Below are 6,828 nucleotides of genomic sequence, written 5' to 3'. Positions count from 1 at the left end.
GACTCCCAGTGATATAAAGTATACTCCACCAGGACTATCTTAATAAAGTAGTTCACAAACATACATTCTTGACTATGCTTAAGGAGTTACAAAAGTGATAGAATCTCACTGCAGGTTACTTCAGTTCTTTCTCCCTACCCTAGGTTCACAAACAAGTGAAGAAACAAAAAAATTAGAAACATCTTCACATACCAGTTATCATTTCTGCAAGCCGAGATTACAGCTTTGAGAGTGCGGGAGATATTTCCATCCTCCTGATGGCTGAGCCAAGAGGGAAAAAGGGGAGGGGAACAAAAAACGTCCATCTATGAGGCGAAAGCTCCCGAACGAGAAGCCCCGGGCACAATCCCGCGGCACCAACCCCGGCCCGCAGCGGGGGCCCGGCCACCGCCCTCAGCGGCCCCACCCGCAGCCCCGCGCCCGTTGCTCGGCAGCTGCGAGCCAACCGAGCCTGCCGGGAAGGCGGAGGGGCAGCACCACGGATAGCTCCTATTGGTCGAAGGAGGTGAGGGCGGAGCTCGAGGACGGCCGTCTTCTTCGCTATTGGCGGAGAGAGCCGTCAGTGCGGGGCGGGGGGCGGGGCCTCGCGGCTAGCGGGGTCGCGTTGAACTCCGCGTTAGGGCGGGGGAACGGAGCGAGGGGGCGGCGGCGGTCGAGGGTAAGCGAGCCGCCGGCTGCGAGGAGAGCGGCGCGAGGTAGGGAGCGGCGCGGGGGCCGTCCTCACCTGTCACCGGGCGCTCAGCCCTCCCTCCTCGCGGCCCCCGGGCTCCGGCCGCGGGCGCGGTCCCTCGCGGTAGCGGCCGGGCTGGGGCTGTGCTTTCGTCTAAGGGGACCCTCGTCCGAGGGAGGGCGGCAGGCAGGCAGGCAGGCTGTGCGCGCGGTGCCACCGGCTGTGCGCCGCTGCGCGGACGGATGCCGGCTGCCCTCAGGTAGGTGGGAGGGGGGCGGAGAGGGCAGACCCCGGGAAGGCCGCCTCTGGGCGCGAGGGCTCCCCGCCGCCGTCGCTGCGGCAGGCGGCACCTCGGAGTGGCGCTGCGCGAGGGGGGGAGCGGCTGGGGGCTGCGGCTGGGGGCTGCGGCTGGGGGCCGCCTCCGTGCGCGGGGCGGGGGGAGTTGCGAGGGCAGAGCCGCGCGGCTTCTTATTCGTATAGCCGCGCTTCTTTTCACAGCAACGTGAATAGCTGTAAAACACATAATTCTACCTAAATTAAGTTGTTTAAATTGGAGATAAACAGATGTCTTAGACCTGCTTCTCTTTTTTTGCTGGAAGAAGTGAAGTCAATCACATTCTCTTACAAACAGGGCCTGGGTGTCCCTGTAGACAGCAGGGTGACCACAAACCAGCAATGTGGCCTTGTGGTCAAGAAGGCCAATGGTATCCTGGGATGCATTAAAAAGAATGTGGCCAGCAGGTTGAGTGAGGTGAGTGAGCAAAGTATTATTTACTAACCAGCTAACTGCAGGAGAAGACTCTTAACAGAATAGAAATTTATGTTCTTAACATGCTCCTTTTTGAAGAAAATGGTAGAAAAGACAGAAGTGAGGAATAGAGGATACTTAAACCAACCTGGATCCACTAGAAAACTTCAAAGTAGGGACAGTTACAAAAGCTCAGCTATTCCATTGAGGGAGTAAGCACAAAAAGAAAGACTGAAGCCTTTAGCTAGCAGTTTGTCAGAAAACAGTCTTAAATATGCGCAAGGGTGGAAAGAGACTTCCTATTTCCTTAAATGCAAGCAGATTGAAACAGTTTCTTTTGATTTCTGTATCTATGATTTTCATAAGCAGTTACAAGAACGGTGTTCTCAGATTGGATATTATGAGTAAATGCTTGTGTTGCATTTAAGGAAATAATAAACAGCAACTATTTCTCATCCAAGAAAAAGACAAACACGTAAACTGAATGAGCAGCTTATATACATATATCCCCTAGATATCTGTAGCACTCCCATGGTGTTGGCAGAAATGGCAGAGAATTTATAGAGATGCATACCTCCTCAAGCAGAAAGCAGAGGTTACTAAGGCACACTACCCCAGGTATCACCAATAGCAGTAGAAGCTTGTGCTTAGGCAACTCAAGTACACCTTTCACCCCCCACACGAATATTAAACATTACCATCATAGCATCCCCCCCCCCTTTTTTTTTCTTTCTTTCCTTTTAAATTGTCTTTTATCTCAGGCCCATGAGATGCATGGAAATCAAAAGTCCGTGAGTTATGAACAAAGAAGTTCTTTGCCACAGAAAATACGTTACATATGGAGTGAGATGTTGTGCTGTTGCCAAGCACATCAGGCTTGCTAATGTAACTTCAAATGCAGAACTTCTAGCAGAACGTGCTAGAACTAATACCATGGTACAAGCCAGAGGAGTCTTGTCTGCTGCTCTTTCCTCTCACTGCTGTCGTGGACCCTGCAACAGGCTGGATTGGACAGTGCTGGTTAAACACAGCTTGTTTCCTGAGCATTTTATCAATTATTTCTGTATTGCTGATATACAGATATAGGGTTTTTTCCTGTTCCTCTGCACAGTTGAATTTCCATTTGCCACTTTCCCAGATACTGGCATCTTGGGACCTGGGAACCAAACACAAGTCAAACTAATCCCTCTAGGTATGTCATAATGCTGGTTTTTATGTTGCTGTAATTATCTGCAGTTGTATAGAGTATTTAAGACAAATGGAACTGTTTGGTATTACGGTTTGGTACATGAAAGAAAATAAAACATCCTTTATTTTAATATATGACAAAGAATGAATAATACTTACTTGCCACCAACCACTTCTCACTTCTGACACTCTACCAAACTGATGGATGTTCTACATAAAGCAATGCTTTCCTTCTTCCCTTTTGATTTAGTAGATTTTTTTTTATTTTAATGTTTGTTTCAGTCTACATATTGAAATAGGTTTTACTGGGCACCTTTACTTCTCAAACTTTCTGCATTCAGGTTTGTAAAGAAAGGCAGACTTTTCTTCTCCAAGATCAGACAGACAGCACATTCTTTGGCCAACAAATTCTTGTTTCTTAACAATACTGACATTTTGCTCTGCCAAGCATTTAAAAGTGCATTCCTTTTAGAGACCTTCTCTTCGTTACAGTCTATATGTAACTGTGATACATATTTTCTCTGTATTTGGGAAAACCTAATAATAGATACAATTTACCACCAAAAATATTTGCAGTCATGACTTCATCATAGACTTTTTCCTACTTTTCCAGTACTTGTTTGATACTTTCTTTTTCTAGTAAGCAAAAATTCTAAGCCCTTGTCCTCCAGTAACTGTCTTTCATTTTCTGATACATTCAAAGATAACCTTTGGAGGCATGCTTTTTTCTGGGAAGCCAAGTTCTAACAGCAGAAAAAAATTTCAAAGGCTGTATGGAGAGCATCAACTACAATGGCAATAATATCACTGACCTTGCTAGAAGGAAGAAATTGGAACCGTCTAATGTGGTAAGAACATAACTTTATCATCATCTAAACTTCTGCTTCTCCTTCTAAGGAAAGTTTGTGAGTGTGTGTGACAGATGTTCTGAAATCATATAATATATAAAACAAAGTTTGTCACATGCCTAAAGATTTCATTATACATACTTTTATGATTTTTTTTTGTTTGTTTGTTTGTCTGTTTTTAATATCTGGGAACCTGTTTCTGCTGGGATTTAAGTTTCAGCTTTACAGAATTAGCCTTCAGCATCAGGTGAATGTTTTTTAAAAGAAAACCAGTAGATCAGTATATACATTTTTGCTTTCATCTTATAGTAACCCAAAACTAGGATGGACAATACTTATTGTTAAATCAATTGCAGTGTGTCAAGGATCTAAATCCTGTTATCTTCCATCCCCACAGAGCAAGTTGCGTGGGTGTGCAAAATCATTAGAAAGGGAAGGCTCAGAGCCATTTTATGGGAGCTCCGTAAAGCATCAAGATACTAAACTTTGAAACTGTTATTTAGCTTATTAACATTACAGGGATTATTAACATTACATTCTATTTTTTTCTCTCCAAAGCATTCATAGTTGCTTTCATGTTTAAACTTGTGTCTTTCTGTAAGGGTTGATCAGGAAATCACTTTAATTTCTGTATTTTTAAGAATCTAGGCGTTCCTAAAATAGTTGGTGGATTACATGAGCAATGTGGGTAGGAAATAAATGTATTATTACCCTGAATTTGAGATAGATCTGTTCAAGGCTTTCTTCTGTACAGTACTGCAGCCTTCACAAAGCCCTGCTCACAGTATGTATAGTTTGATTACTGCTTTTTTTCTTTATGTATTTTGCATAGTACATAACAGTAATGAAGAATAAGATATAAGATAAACATGTACAGTAGAAATAAAGTGCAATGATTCTTCTTGGACAGATGTGCAACTTCTGAGATGTCTGTAGGACAAATTCCAGCTTTTGAAAAGCATAGCACAGCTAACAGTTCTGTAGAGTGTCTATAAACTCCTCTTTCTGGTTTATTTGGATGTGAATTTTCTGTTTGCTTGTTTTGTTTGTTAGTTGATTACATTCTGTTGCCTGTGACATTAAAGCAAAATCTACATATGTAGATTTGGTAGTGTTAGAGGTTTACCACTAAACTGTGGCATGCTAGTTTAATCTGATGATTCACTTCTGAGAATATAGAAACAGAAGTGAACTTTGCTTTCAGGTGAATTATTTAAATTTCTTCCGCTCTTCAAAAACAGAATCAGTTTCACTTATGAAATCAACATGGATGTTTATGTTTCTTACAAAAAAACTTTTATTCTTCTAGTTTTGAACCTGATTTAGCATGAAAAATACTAAGCTGAAACTACTATTTTTGTTAACCACGTTTATGTTAATGGCACTTAAGCAATCCAACCAGGATCAAAGCTCCATTGTAGGAACTGTGCAGATGCATAGCAGTAGACATATCCTGCCCTAAAGAAAAAGCAAAAATAAATAACGTAATGAAATGGAACACAAAGTAATTGGTAAAGTTATAAGAAGCATCATAGGGGGAAAAAAAAAATAGATGGACAAAGAATAAAAAAGAGGTTTGAGACAAAAATAAAAATGTTCTTACTGTCAGATTTCAGAAGTTGTACAAGGAAAAGGAGTAAAAAATTAAATTTATACAACGAGGATGTCCAGAAAATCTAAGAAGTTAATCTTGATTTTACATTGAACAAAAATAGAATGAATAAAAATCCTTAGGTCTCACAAATACGTATGTTATGATCATAAATGCACCATTAAGAGTCTTTCAACATCATCTTAAGCAATTTATTCATTTTATCTTTAGAGGGTAACAATGTGGAGCAAAAAAGTTTTGCAGTCCTCTGTGATAGAACAAGTGGCAGCAAACCTTTGAGGAGAAAGAGTAAGATGGATGGCCTTAAACAGTTTTTGCTTTTATTAATGGAGCCTGATTTGTTTTCACAGAAATGAGGCAAATAATAAACATACACAGAAAGGAGAGTAGGAGATAGAAGGACAACAAGAAAAAAAAAATGGAGTGTCAAATTTTCTCCCAAATGGACTTGCAAGAGTTGACAGTGACTTACTAGAGCATTAATTTCTTCTTTACGGCTTTATTCAGGTCTAAGACAGAAAAAAAGAACATGCACACGAGTCTTCCAATCCATATTTTCTATGTTATTTAAAGTAATAAGGTTATGTATGGTATTTTATGTTGGTTTCATTTACATTTGCAGGTACTAAAATCTAACAAGTTTCTCAAAACCTGTAACAGAAAAATGCTGAGAAGAATCAAATTTATTGCTCTCTCTCTTCACATACATTGGGCTTATGATCCTCCCACTTCAGTGGCTGCTCTTCCATGTATTACTGAGTGCAATCATGTACAAATATAAGATAAACATTTTCTTTAAAGTATTTATAGTATGTTGCGCTCAAATAAATATTTGAGAAAATAAAGAAATAACCTGACAGCTATTAATCAGAGTTTTATTGCCTTTAATATATGATCCATCCTGATATAGCAATTACTGTTGTTTTAGTAAATGCATTACCTCACTTTTACAGGTTTATTTTCAGCCAGTATATCTATCCTTTTGCTCAACACAACAGAGAACTTTCCAATAGCCAAAAAACATTCTGCCTTTAAATTAAATTAATCTTCTTGGAAATATTACTCTTCCAACTCTCCTGTTCTGTATGTCAGCTACTGCTCAAAGCTGTCTACTGTTCCTCCTGTTAACCATACAGTTATTAAAACTTGGTATATGAATACCTTTTCATCATATTTATCCACAATAAATGAATGAGACTTCTCCCCATAGAATCTTTCTATGAAACTTTCCATCCCTCTGTCTTTCTGCTAAATCTCAAATAATCTGAACTGCAGTTCATTTAGATATTAGACCTCAGGTTCAGATAACATCCTTGAGGTAATAAAATGTTATTGTCTGACAGATCTAAAGTGATATTTTTCCTGTAGAAAATTCCATGGGGCACTTACACTGAAACTGAGAAGTGTTTTTCCTTCTCTTGCTGAGTGAGGGTTTAAATAGGAAATGCATATACACAGAGCAAAATTTGGAAGGTAACATTTCCCATCAGGTCTTTTCAGTATTACAGAGCAAGAAAAAGATTTTTCAGACTTGCATGTGCTGATTAAGGTGATTGAATTTTTTCTACTATTATTTTCCTTTTAGTTTAGCAATAAAGAAATACATTAAAAAAATGCAGTAGGGGAAAGATCTGCCCATGGATTTGTTGTATTTGTGCATATCTAAATAGCAGTACAGGCATCTTGTCATCCCAAGGACACCATGGAGTATTCATATAATATAAAGAGAGATGATGGGGATTTTCTAATAACTAAATTGGAA

The 6,828-nt window shown here is 40.2% G+C and overlaps 1 long non-coding RNA gene across 1 annotated transcript; it reads left to right on the top strand.

The window, feature by feature from the left end:
- The first annotated feature begins 581 nt into the window (after window positions 1-581).
- LOC149911647 (uncharacterized) lies at window positions 582-3,448 on the top strand. Its single transcript, XR_016463066.1, has 3 exons — window positions 582-695; window positions 1,302-1,421; window positions 3,310-3,448. It is a non-coding gene; the product is annotated as an uncharacterized LOC149911647 (long non-coding RNA).
- Window positions 3,449-6,828: the final 3,380 nt, after the last annotated feature.

Source organism: Phasianus colchicus, unplaced genomic scaffold, assembly GCF_987193195.1.
Source record: "Phasianus colchicus unplaced genomic scaffold, bPhaCol1.hap1.1 HAP1_SCAFFOLD_62, whole genome shotgun sequence".
Classification (NCBI taxonomy): domain Eukaryota; kingdom Metazoa; phylum Chordata; class Aves; order Galliformes; family Phasianidae; genus Phasianus; species Phasianus colchicus.
Note: the sequence above shows the minus strand (reverse complement) of the source record. Positions and strands in the feature narration are given on the sequence as shown.